General features: G+C 33.8%; 1 protein-coding gene across 3 annotated transcripts in view; it reads right to left on the bottom strand.

Moving 5' to 3' along the window:
* The window catches only part of LOC115209514 (acetylcholine receptor subunit alpha-type acr-16-like), a 619,054-nt gene that overhangs the window by 309,845 nt on the left and 294,446 nt on the right, over positions 1–14,763 (bottom strand). For 2 of the 3 annotated variants that reach the window (XM_036501210.1, XM_036501209.1), the window contains exon 4: positions 14,092–14,221. The exons of the other annotated variant lie outside the window; for it this stretch is intronic. The gene's annotated coding sequence lies outside the window, so the exon portion shown is untranslated. The remainder of the gene's footprint in view (positions 1–14,091; positions 14,222–14,763) is intronic. 3 annotated transcript variants of the gene reach the window in all.

Genomic DNA, 14,763 nt, shown 5'->3' with positions numbered 1-14,763 from the left:
TTTCTTTAGTCGTTTTTCATTTTTGTTTTACTCATGCTTCATATTGTTTTGGCAGTTCTTTTCGTGTTTGCCTGTATCTGATTAATCTTAGCTCAATATATTTTTGAACTAGTTCCATATATTGTATCACGGTCACTCCATAGTTGATATATCTGATTAAAACTACACTAGATCCAAGTATTTTATATTCCGTTGATGATATTCGGTCAAGGTCGCTCTGTAGATAATAAATAAATATATCCTCATTGTGGAATTGGCCAAAAATGCTGTGTAGTAAATTAATCCATGTTCTTAGCGCTTGCACACTTACGAAAATGAGATAAAACAATTTAGTTCTGACACAGTTTGATTACGTTACAAATAGCGATATTTTTCATCCGACACCTTTTACTTGTTTCCGGCATTGGATTGTAGCGCTGTTTGAGTACCGCATTGATACATTTAGTCAAACAAATTGACCGCAATCATTTTTGTTTTTGGCCTAGTACGTATTCTGTCGCTTTTTGCCAAACCACTAATTTACGGGGACGTAAACCCTCAGCACCGATTTTCAAGCGGTGGGGAGAGTCTAAAAAAACAAAAACGCACACACATGCACACACAAACATATTATTATTATTATTGAGTGAGAGAGCAGTGCATGCCATCAAGTGACACTGGGATTCAAATATACGAAGCCCAATACACCTGTCATGACAACTCGTCTGATAAGAGAACACTAGGCACATACATCACAACCATATGTGCGCGACATGGTAATCTCTATTATTATTATTACTATTATTATTATTATTATTATTATTATTATTATTATTATTACAATCAACATTATTATCATTGAGGTGAGAGAATCGTTAGCACGCCGGGAAAAATGCTGAGCGGCATTTCGTCTGTCGTTGTGTTCTGAGTTCAAATTCCGCCGAGGGGGACTTTGCCTTTCATTCTTTCAGGATCGATGTAAACTACTCATCACCTCCCTCAAGACTGTTGCCCTTGTGACAATATTTGAAACCATTATAAGTCGGTGAGTTGGCAGTTCTTGGGGGTCGAAGCCGACTTTACCTTTTATCCTTTCGGGAACGATAAATTAAGCACCAACTGGGCACTGGGGGCGATGTAATCGACTAGTACCCTCCCCTAAATTGCTGGCCTTGTGTTAAAATGCTTAGTGGCATTTTGTCCGTTTTATATTCTCAGTTCAAATTCCACTTTGCCTTTCATCATTTCGAGGTCGATAAATTACGTGCAAGTTAAGTAATGGGTTCGATATAATCGACTAGTCCCCTCCCCTCAAAATTTCAGGCCTTGTGCTTTAATTAGAAAGGATTATTATTATCATTAAACGACGAGCTGACAGAATCGTAAGCGCGCCGGGAAAAATGCTTAGCGGTGTGTCATCTGTCGTTATGTTCTGAGTTCAAATTCCGCCGAGGTCGACTTTGCCTTTCATCCTTTCAGGGTCGATTAAATAAGTACCAGTTACGCACTGGGGTCGATATAGTCGACTTAATCCGTCTGTCTGTCCTTGTTTGTCTCCTCTGTGTTTAGACCCTTGTGGGTAGTAAAGAAATAGTTATGTCGTCTGTCTGCCCGTTCTGAGTTCAACTTCTGCCGAGATCGGCTTTGCTTTTCATCCTTTTGGAGTTGATAAAAGAAGTACCAGTTGAGTAATCCCCTCCCCACAAATATTTCTGGCCTTATAGTAGAAAGAATCATTATTATTATTATTGAGTGAGAGAGCAGTGCATGCCATCAAAGTGACACTGAGGTAAAATATACGAAGCCCAGTATACCCATCATGACTACCCGACTGATAAGGGTACACCAGGCACATGCATCACAACCATATGTGCGCGACATGGTGATCTCATATCAAGATAAACAGCGCATGACTTTGTAGGTAGAGCCCAGTTAGGATTTTTTCTGGTCGAGTAGCCCATCCTGCTCATAAGGTCCCTGAATAAGGATTATTAAAGGATGGTGAACGAACCACCCATGTTTCCAAATGTGAATTATCCAAACCTCTAAGAATTCCTTTCAACACACGAGAGTATTGTAGAAGACACTTGCCCAAAGTGCCACGTAGTGGGACTGAACCCGGAACCAGGTGGTCGAGAAACAAGCTTCTTACCTATTTACATATATACTCACGCACTACTTTATTATATACTATATGTATTATAAATATTATATATATTATATATTATGTATATATATTTATGTATATATATGTATGTGTTTATATATATATATACATATGCATATATATTTACTCTGTTACTTGTTTCAGTCATTTGACTGCGACCATGCTGCAGCACCACCTTTTTGCCGAATAAATCGACCCCAGCACTTATACTTTGTAAGCCTAGTACTTATTCTATCGGTTTTTTGGGGGCTGTTTCTTTTTTTTTTTTGTATTCTATGTGCATTGATCGGTGTGCAGCCCTAATCATTTTCGTTTTCATATCATGATTAATATAACTTCCGACGTGTAAGATCTTAAATTTGTTTTTAAAATGCTTGGTAATTAAAAAAAAATCATACTCATACAAGCGATCGAGATCGACTAGAAATAACTTTTTACCTCATGGGATCTTTCATTATTGCTTGCTAATGTCTTCCTTGATATATACTTATGTGTGTGAGCTTGTAAAGAGAAATAGATAAATATCAAAAGAAAGAATGTGAGAGAATGTAAGAAAGATTGTTTTTCATTTTACTTCTTCCGCCTCTTCAGTTTTGCGGAAGTGAATCAGAAATCCATTTTTGTTAATATGAATCCTTACCGGAAGTTAAATCGGAGATGATAAAAAGTGAAGGAAAGAAAGAGGCTCATAAAATTGTGAATATAGATCTGAATAAAAGCATTAGAAAAAGACGAAGAAGAAATAGGTCGACTACAATATGAATAGAAGAGAAAATATTCTAATATTTAGAAAAATGTGATCTTTTAAAATTTAAAAAGCTGATATTTTTTGTGTTATTCAAAACTAGAATATTAAATTTAGATAATGTTGACACTTTTGTGGAAAACAATTATTCTATTATACTGAGTTTGTTTGTAAGCTTATTTAGTATATAGCTGGATGAGCTACGTATAATCTTGGTTATGCAGAGAGTGCAAAGAGGGAGAAAGAGAGAGAGAGAGGGAGAGCGAGAGAGGGAGAGCGAGAGACAGACAGACAGACTGAGATAGAGATACACACATAGCGTGTGTATGTATGTGAGAAAGGAAACAATAGAATAAGAGTGTGGATTGCGTGGGTTGTATGACGTGGGTTGTATGAGAAAAACTCCAAGATATAACCATACAATTAAAAGGTTTGCTTCCCGCAAAGATGTTTAGAGTCAGATCGCTCTGCGCATCACTGGCTACGTGCGTCACACTTTTGCTTCGATTTAACAAATACTTATGACTGGAATTTCACAGTTGGAAACTGTGCGGAAGCTCGACGTATGTATATATCTCATACATAATGCATACATACATTTATATTTACATTCATATAAACTTGAGTGTGCTGTGTGCGTACGTGTCTTCGCGTGAGTGTGTGTAAATTGGTTCCGAGCAGAACGCATATCCATCAATTTTGTGCTGCTCGATCAGCTGTAGAACCTGCTCAAAAAATTAGCGCAGCAAGTGGCAAAGTATTACACAAACACATGTATCGTTAATGTAATATATCCTATTCTTTTCCACATAGATTTGTTCACAGTTGATCCGAGCTTACAGTAAAAGACATTCGCATAAGGTATCACGCAATAGCATCAAGCCAAGATTATCGAAATTCATGTGTGCATACATACATACATACATACATACATACACACCACACACACACATACATATACATACATATATGCACACTCACATACATACACACAAACATGCATACATACATAATACATACATACATGCTTACATACACACATACAGGCATACATACATGCACATGCATACACATACATACACACATACATACACACGCACACATGCACACGTACATACATACATACACGACGATAACTGCAATTCGATTTCCGGCCATTGCATCACTTGACTGTTCTATTAAACTTGAGGAGGACGGAAGTGAATTTTAGTCCTGTGAGGGGCCTACACTCATTTGTACAGATATGGTAACCATGGATGCCTCTGGCAACAGATATTCAGAGTCCTCACAATACACGCTAACACATGCTTTCCCACCGTCATGGAACTATTTATTGAGTATTTTGCCGTTTACGGCTACGGCCAAACATAGTAAATAACTCAGATTAAAGATTTAAAAAAAGTGGCTGAATTCGGCAGAACGAAGACTATCCAATAGCTATGAGTGAGAGACTCCTAATATTTATTTACGCAATTCCCTAGGAGAAGGATAACATTGACGTAATACCTGCAACTTCGTTTGCATTAATTGATGTAGTTATACATACATATATTCACACACACACACACACACACTCATACATACATACATATGCACATACATACATACATACATACATACATACATACATACATACATACATATGTATATGTACGCAACATGGCCGAATGATTATCAATCAAGAAGTCTCGGTTTCGATCCCGGTGGTTCAGTCATTCGAAAGCCCACAATGTTTCGCGCATGCGATGTATGCTAAAGATAACATGTTTGTAGAATACTCAAGCACATACATGCTAAGGAAATGGGCTTGGTAGCTCAGTAGATCGAACAACTGTACTTCATATTTATGTGTCACATTTCTTGGCCTTCCCTCCTCCTTTACTTCATAGTCCCTTTCCTTTTTCTCTCTTTCTCGTTCATCCCTAATTCATCAATCCCTCTACCCCTACCTCTGTGCTGTTGTTTGTATTTGTAATTGTGTACCATTTCCCCGGGTTTTTTTTGTCCTTATTTTCGTATACATTCGCTTGCTTTCGTCCAAAGAATCTAGTGCTCTTAGCTTAGATTTTCTTAGGGTCGACGAGATTAGAGCAGTCTCGAGAGTAAAATATGAGACTATTTTCACTTTCTAATAAAATCTGGTCGTTGTAGAGCTGTGTTTTTCAAATAACTAAAGCTGGTTGGTGAGATAAAATAGTAAATATGTAAAAGAAAAGAAAATTTATTAGGTAACCGAAAAATTACTGAACTTAGTTTTCGAATGCATAAGGAACATACGCGCACGGACACATGCACACACTCACACACATACAAACTCTCTTATATAAATATATATACATACATACACACACATAAATATATACACACACATATGTATACATACACGCAGACACTCACATACACACACACACGTACACCCACACATATACATACACACACACACACACACACACACACACACATCAGTGAAGCTTAAAATCAAATGTGAGAGAATAATATGGATTTTTTCCACATGATTTCTACGCTGTTACAAGCATTTCGTATCCTTCATCATGTAGTATTATTAATTTCGGTGTGAAAAGCTATATGCATGTGTTTACCTTAATATTTGTGCTCAGCATTACACAATACAATCAATTGTTCACAAATAGATGCAAATAAAGTAAGTTAACTAATAAAGATCATCTAATCATCATAGTTGTATCTAACGATGGTCTGATAGGGTAGTTTACTTTATTTGCATGCATTTGTTCAATGGTAAGCAGACATTTTGATATAGTTATGTACGTATAATTTTGCATGGCAGTCATATGGAAAAATTTATCTATATTCAATTCCCAACACTTTTGACTTTATGCTTTTTCCATGCGAAAAATATTTTTTTGTGAATCACTGGATTTATATACAACATGCTAAGTGATTACTACTTAAACTGAAAACCGATACTCAATGGTGAATTTACTATGAATGACACTTGTTTTCTTATAACTACTGCTCATATACATATATAATGAAGGCTTTGAATGACCCGTTTGTCTTTTTGTTCGTCCCTTCGTGTATTTCACGTTATTTATTTATGTAAAGGTTTATTATATATATATATATATATATTATATATATATATATATGTATGTATGTATATATGTATGCATGTGTATATGTATATGTGTGTGTTTGTGTGCGTGTGTGTACATGTATATATCGATTTATCTAACTTGCTCCATTTCTCTGTCTGTCTCTCTCTTTGTATATATATATGTTTATGTGTAAGTGTGCATGTGTGTGTGTGTGCGCGCGCGCGTGCGTGCTCGCGCGCAAGTTCGAAGCTTCTATTTCACTCCATCACTACGCAGAGCTTGTAGTTTATGCGTTCCTTTCATCAGCAAAACGAAGGCTGCTCCAACGATTGAAAACAGTCACTGAATTTTTTATGTAATTTTTCGAAATGACAAATTATGAATACGGAATAGTATCTGCAATCAAACACAATCATAATCCTTTAGCATACTCTTTCCAACACGAGGGAGCATATTTCTCTATAGACAATTGCTCTGGTTATATACATGTATGTTTTCTCTACAGATTACAGAAAACTTTACGAAATATATCACTGCCAATAATGTATTCACATAAATGGCGACTTATCAATAGTTGGAATGTATATTTTTGAAAATTCCTGTATGTAACAAATATATACGGCAATATGTAGGAAATAGATGAAATAATAAGATGAAAATCTTCATGTCTAGATACCAAATTGTTTCTGATAAAAACAAAAAGTTTAGAAATACTCGGATGAGTAGATTTTAAATACTGATCAAACATGCTAACAGAAGTTCGTTATTTCCCCCAGAATAAAGACTTCCAGTTCCTAGTGTCTGGCTAATTTCCGTTGCTGATTCGTCTACGATCATTACTTTAAGAAGCTTCAAATAAAATTTGTTGTTTTATTTATGATGTTTATATTCTCCGTTTGACCTCCCTGTATTCTTCTCAGATTTTAATTCTTAAAGATTTCATTTAAAAATTCAACAAGGCAACAGTAAAATTCCCCCTGCTTTTCTTCCTTTTTACACATCAAGAAATTTTTCAGCTTAGCAGGAATTCCTGAAATATTTGACACAAATTTGACTTATCATTTTGTTCTTAAGAAGAGTAAAGAAAATACCTAAGGCGAATGATATCTTGTTGAATTCAAAACTGAATTCAAAGCTGTGAAATGAAACAGTAATAAATTTAAAGAGGATAATCTACCTACTGATTTAACTGGGGGCTATATATTTCATTTATAATTAAAAGAATACATATAGATGGAAAACTTTGAAAGCGGCACTTCTGGTGGTTAGCTTTCTAACTTTATTTTTGTTGCTTAGCCTCAGATTCAGCACTGATCGAGCTAACCTAAAATTAAATGAATTCTAACTACAACTGTAACGTGTTTTTGTATATCTAAAGCTAACATTTTCTGATGTAGCCGTCATATTTTTAAGTGAGTAAGATATGATTTGAGATATATTTGACTCAAATATCCACCTGGATGAAGATTTTCTGCTGGTTTGCAGATTGTGTTCTTTTAACGCTTGAAAATTTGGAAACATTAAATCAACATATAAATCTCAATAGGCAGCTCTTACAAAGTGAGCTCCGAAGAACAATATGGTTAAGTTAATGATACAATTTAAACTAAATATGTGTACAAATATGAAGATAATACTTTTGTATAAATATGAGGATAATAGTTTTGTATTATTTATACCGAATGCATACTCATACCTGAAACACCTGAAATAATTATATTCTTCGATTCACAATCACCATTTTCAAACAAGGGAAGGATATACATTTTTAACGTAATCTTAGATACGTAAAGAAAGGGGTGGATTCGGATGGAACATCTTTCATCATACATCTGCACAATCAGCATTGCTCTGGAGTTAAACAACAACCGCCACAATATATCATATTAAATATACAAAAAAAAACACACACATAAATAATTTATCATCCTCACTAAGTCTCACTTAATACAATATATGAAATATCATACATTATACCCAATCTTGCCAAACAAAAAATTCTTTTCCTAGAACTCCTTTCTCGTCTACGGTTTCCTTCAACCATCAACCATAAAAAAGTTTCAGTCTGCCCTCATGTCATCCGACTATCTGAATAAAAACGATTATATTGCTACACACATAAACTCTCTTTCGCGCGCGCATACACGATATTTTTTTTTATATACATATGGATACACTTATGTTTCTATGGAGAGAAGAGGCATATATATATATATATATATATAGAGAGAGAGAGAGAGAGAGAGAGGCTCAGGAGTGGCTGTGTGGTAAGTAGTGGATTTTTTGTATCGAAGTATGATAAAGTGAAACAAAGTTCGTTTATATTTCACGGTGGTTGTGTGATAAGTAGCTTGCTTACCAACCACATGGTTCTGGGTTCAGTCTCACTGCGTGGCACCTTGGGCAAGTGACTTCTACTATAGCCTCGAGCCGACCAAAGCCTTATGAGTGGATTTGGTAGATGGAAACTGAAAGAATCCCACCGTATATATGTATATGTATATATATTTGTGTGTGTGAATGTGTGTCTGTGTTTGTTCCCCCACATCGCTTGACAACCGATGCTGGTGTGTTTACGTCCCAATAACTTTGCGAGTCGGCAAAAAAGAGCGATAGAATAAGTACTAGGCTTACAAAGAATAAGTCCTGGAATCGATTTGCTCGACTAAAGGCGGTGCTCCAGCATGGCCGCAGTCAAATGATTGAAACAAGTAAAAGAAAAAAGAACATATATGGTAACCTTATTTAGTGATTTTCGTGTTACCCGTGACTTCGAATTTTGTCACACGACCATTTCAGCCAAGTGCATAGAGAGTTAAGCAAAACATAAAGAATTTCACAAATTTCACAATAAATTTGACTCTACTCTCAGTAATGAGTCCATTTGTCTATCAATAAAGATTCCGCAATTAATTTGAAACTAAATTTGAAATAACACTCACTTAATACAAACACGCTTATGCACATTACACATGTTATGCATATTATGCATATATATATATATATATATATATATATACATTTTAGCCCTACTGTCGCACGATCCTGTTTTCTACCAAACCAGATCGATTCAATTCGGTGTGTTCATAAGCAAATGACGTAGAAGTTGTGTTTTGTTTTTAATAGTATTCTGTCATTCCTGAACGAGCAAACCTGTAATCAAGTATGTTCCATTCAGCCTTAAGCTTTATATAATCGTTCCACTTTTTCGCTGTCTTGAGTTTTGTTGAAAAGTATTCAGTATTTGTGCTATTTTTTTTCTCTTGCTTCAATGGACATTGATTTGGATTCTTCGCATTTGTAGGCAGAATATGAAAACAATCAGGAGAATGGAAAATGACGAGGCAATGTCGTAAAGAAGGGGAATTGCATTTGAAAAATAGAGAAGATAAAAATTAATATTTAAACGAAATGAAAACGTGGAAGACGAAGTAATAACAATTGTTATCTAATAATTCCTTTGTGCTATTAGAAGAAAGATCTTTCACAGAACCAGCAACTTGTATTATGTTGCCAACACTACCGTGGATTTTTTCATTGTTGTTGTTGATGATGTTTAGACTCCGGGGTAAACCTGGTTTTGCAAATTTATAAGCTAAGGTATTCTATTTCTGACTGCCCTTATATTTTAGACATTATACCTAAGAGTATATTATCTAATATGTGCTCCTTTTCCTTTAAAATGGCAGCGCATGATTTGAGATAGATTTGGGCGCCATTTCTTGTAGATCTAGTGTTGATATGTAGACAGAGTACTGGACTTGCTAGAAATAGAAACTAAATAGCTCACATTGAAAAGGAAGTGATTATTGATTATTGTAGCCTAAGTGCGAAAATATGTGATTTAGCGATTGGGGTGTCTTACGATCGTAATATTGTTGTTTTGATTCATTGACCGGGCGATGTGTTGTGTTCTTGAGCAAAGCACTGTATTTGATGTTTCTCCAGACCATTCAGTTGACACGAATGGGTGCTCCTGCAATGGACTTGCGACCCACCCAGGTTGAGCCAGTATATAACACAGAATCCAAGAAACCGGCCAAGAATTACAATTAAATGAGAACGCTGCAAAAGCTCGCCAAAGTCCTTTTGTCACCATTCGCAACTTTAATGATATGCTCTCTGTCTATTCTAGGTCTGACTGAAAGTGATTGACCAAACGGTTAATTAAAACAATCGGTTAGTTAATCTGCTAAATTGGTATATAGTTGAATAATAATAATAATAACAATAATAATAATAATAATAATAATAATAATATAATAATAATAATAATAATAATAATAATAATAATAATAATAATAATAATAATAATAATAATAATAATAATAATTATAAAGGAAGTGAGATAGAAGCAAAGCATGTGCTTAATAATGGTATAATGACCTCCACTGACATACAACAAAGGATATAACTTTCGTTAAATTATAAACACTGTTTCTGTTATTTCCAACGTCCATTACGGCATTTACAAAGTGAGCCCATAGCTGATAAATGTTTCTAATTAGTAGAATATCAATGATTATTTTAATTAATTTATTAAAATTTCATGAGTTCCATATTGAATTGATGAAGTTAGCGAAAATATGTAAAACAAAATAAATAATAAATATCAGCTTTAAATACGTAAACTCATGAACTATTGCCGTAATTAAGAAACTCTTTTCGCTTCTGTAAACACACACAAAATAGTGATAATTAATTTCATTTCTACAGCAAATACACTACTAAATATTTGTTGAGTACTACTAAAAAGCATCGCATAGGAAATTAATAGCTGTGGGAAACAAGTTCTAACATTAAATTAAAATTAAATTATTTCAAATTAATAGAGAAAGCTATCAAGATGCCAGCCGTTTCCCTAATTGATTTGAAATTCTCCAAGAAGTCAGCAAGAGCTTAACATGTCTATTAAATCACTTAGCATTTTTCTCAGCACAGTTGCACTATAATTAACTATCTCTATATGTCATACATACATACAAACACACATATATATAAGAGAAGACACTAAAATGTAAATCAAGAAGCTCGGATTTTAGAAAGTAATGGTTCTTAAACTCTACGAATAATGATCTACAGCAGGTTATTATTTTAAGACGATTACCCCATCCCCTCCAAATAAAATGTATATATAGATTTGTTTGATTTTGCTAAAAAATACTTTTTTTTCCTTTGCATAAAAAATTCTATAAAAATTATACTGCTGTTTCCTACTACCCATATATGTGTGTTAAAACGTTATGCATTAAGCAATCTTAGTGATGGAAGATATTAAATGGAAGATATTAATGTCTTCAACATAATGTAACTTACATGTTAATATGTAAACTACTTTAACCAGAAACTTAAATCATAAATATAGTTGAAATGTTTAATTTAACAAAACAATTATCACGAATATCAATAAACTTATCTATCAGAATTTTCCTGTTAGCATAGTATTATTGTTTGGACCATCCAGTCCTTAAGCAGTGTTTTGTTTTCAAATACAAACTTTTTCTATTGCTAAAATATTTTTCCTTTTCGTGCTTGATAGTTCCATGTACTTCAGTGATTCTTTGCTTGACACTTCAAACAATATTAGTAATTGCGATTTGACTATTCTGTGGTAATAAATGTAAATCCCAATTATAAAATTTTGGGTTTGTATTCCTGCTCTGACATTAGGGATTATATCAACTGACAGCTACATATAATTATAGAACAGCCAAATGGCATAAAGAAAATATAAAATAGTGATATATTTGTAAAAAATTCTGAAATAGGCCTAAGTAGTCTGATTCTTCCAGAATTCAATTTCTACTTTGAGATTAGGAAGGATGTAACAGCAGGGTTGTTAAATTAACTTTGTATAAGCCAATTTCTTGTCAAAATATTGCCAAATAAATCACACACAAGCACACACACACAGATACACACACTGATACACATACACACACGCACATGAATATGTATGTGTATGAATGTCTGTATATTCCGGAGATGGAATAAATATATATAAGGCTGGCTTTCATTTCTTTCATAATAAAAGTTATTTTCTGTCATTTTGTAAATAGATTTTTCTTTAGATATTTAAATTTAAAGAACGCAGGTTCTTTTGCATACAAGAAATAACCAACAACAATGTATGTTACTGGGAAAAAAAGTTAAGTATGAGTCTACTCATTCGTAGTTTGGTAATTCTTTTAACTACAGTTTCCTGTTCATTGGTCTGGGAAAATTCAGAGAGTAAATACATTTTTAGTATGTATCAAATATCTTTGTGACACTGAATGTAAGTAGCCATGTATATCTTGTATAACAGTAACACATTTGGAAATTATTTTACACTTTCGAACAAAAATAATACTTTAAAAAATTACTTTGTGAATCATTGAAAAATCTTGGTAACGCAACTTTGGATCGCACTCCTGGAGATAGGAAACAATGTTCTAACGAACCTTTTCGTCTATTTGGTTGTATTATAATGATCTGGAAAGACTCTTTGCTGTAAATATCTGGTCAACAGACGAGATGTTACACTTGTAAGTTCGATGTAGGAACTTGAGTCATGGAGTTTACAGCATACATATTTTCCTTGACTTTTATCTATTACATTAGCTGTTTAAAATATATTCTACAGTTTATACTCGTTTGTTATTTCGTGAACATTCTATTTTAAATTGGGATTAACATTAGGTCTTACATTCTGATGGTTTTGTAATATATTCTCACGACTATAACAATCTCTTGTTGGTTAAACATGCATTTACAAAAAAGGTGTTTCCTTACTTCATTATAATACAGTACCTTAATTGTCAGTACTACAACTTCACAAAATAGAATAAATAATGAGTATTTCTAATAGCAAAACAAAACCCAAAATAGAAAAATAAAGCTATAACAAAGCTATAAACAGCAACACTTAAGCTTTGTGTAATTTTTATATTCGACGTTGATGACTTTATCAATTATGATAGTATTCCTATGAGACTTTAGAACGTACGGCAGCTCAGGTAAACAATCAGCTAACGTTTACATCACTTCAATCTAATGATGAGACCGAAAAGGTCTTGAGCACTATTAAATTAACGTATTTAGGAATATTTTTGTTCCAACAAAACATATGGGACTAATAACGAAATAGGACAACTGTAATAAAAAAGGATTCTACTTAAACACACTGAAACGCATACATTTATATAAAGGAAAGAATGACAAAATGTCCTATCAAGTATATTAGAAATATCTAACTTATATATTGAATAAATACTGTATTTACTTAATCTAGAGGTAAAACAATAAATAAATACTATTTTCCAATGGCTGGTAATGTTTACTTACAGTGAAAGAAAGTTAGAAATGTATATCTTCCACTAGTAAATATTTGCATTAACATTGTACAGACAGTCAGAGTCAGTTACAATAGAATGGAGTTAAAAACAATGAATAATGAGATGAGGTGAGAATTAAATGTGGGAAAAACAAAATGAATACACATGAAAGAATACATGGCATGATTGTACCACATAACCAAATCTGAAATTTGACACTGATTAAGCCAAAATGAAGGGAAATTATATATATATATACAGGGGAGAGTTCACGAAAAAAACAAAAGACGAAGACAGGTGATATACAAAATAAACAGATGTATTAGTATAACGCTCAGGAATTGAAAAAAGTCTTTTACGTTTCGAGCCTACGCTTTTCTACAGAGAGGGACACAGAATAAAACAAGGAGAGAAAAAAATGTGTGTAGTGGCTACCGATATGAGAATATCCGAATTTTATAAAACGTGTTAATATATTTGCTTATAATCTGGATATATTTCTTAATCATTCATTGTTATAAATAAAGACAATGACTTCATTTTAGTCTACTTGTCCATTCTATCAACATTTAACAATCGATTTGGAAAATACTAGTTACATATTTGTTTTCGGAAATGTTAACTGTAAAATGTAAATTCAACGATTCACATGAAATGTGTGATGAACCAACAGAAAAATACACAGCTACACAAATCTGTGGCATACACATGTATGTTTGTTTGAATGAGTCTATGTATGTAATTCTTATTGTGTGTGTGGATGCAAAGGCGTGATCTGTGTATTAAAGAATATAAGTTTAAACATACCGGTCGGACTATGCCTTGTGCGAATATCATATATCGTTGGTTGACTTTGCGGTTATTGCGTATTCCTTAATTCCTTAATACAAAATATTCAATATTTGGTGTTTCACTTGTTAGAGACAAAGTTCTGGAGCTGTAAAAAAATCCAAAAGCTTATAAAAACATAAATCCACACATTCAATTCACCATAGAATTCAGCAACGATAATCTTCCCATCTTAGACATTCTAATAAGAAAAATAAATTCGCTATTGGAAACTGATATGTACTTTAAACCCACTGACTCATAACAATGCCTCCTCTTTACATAACACCACCCTATGCACACACGAACCAACATACCATTCAGTCTAGCCAAATTATTATGCATACTTCTATCAAACCTTTAAACAGGTAACCGATGACGATCTATGGTGATGTAACGTGTTTCCAACTAAAGATCCTCCTTCAGGGTCCCGGAAAGGAGATACGTTACATCGCAGGCCAGCCATGTCTGGCAACTAAAGGAAGATGGAATTCCACACTCGATCTCATGGAAAATCCTCGTGCGCCCGGGTCCCTCTATCAATGGGACGAAAAGCTGCAAGCTATGTATAACTGAACGCATGGAAATTCTGAAAAACTCGCACATAACAAGGACCATACTGAACTCCAGAATAGAAATGTTCGGGCCTTG

This window comes from Octopus sinensis, linkage group LG3 (genome assembly GCF_006345805.1).
Source record: "Octopus sinensis linkage group LG3, ASM634580v1, whole genome shotgun sequence".
NCBI lineage: Eukaryota > Metazoa > Mollusca > Cephalopoda > Octopoda > Octopodidae > Octopus > Octopus sinensis.
The sequence above is the reverse complement of the archived record's forward strand: the minus strand, read 5'-3'. Positions and strand labels throughout refer to the sequence as shown.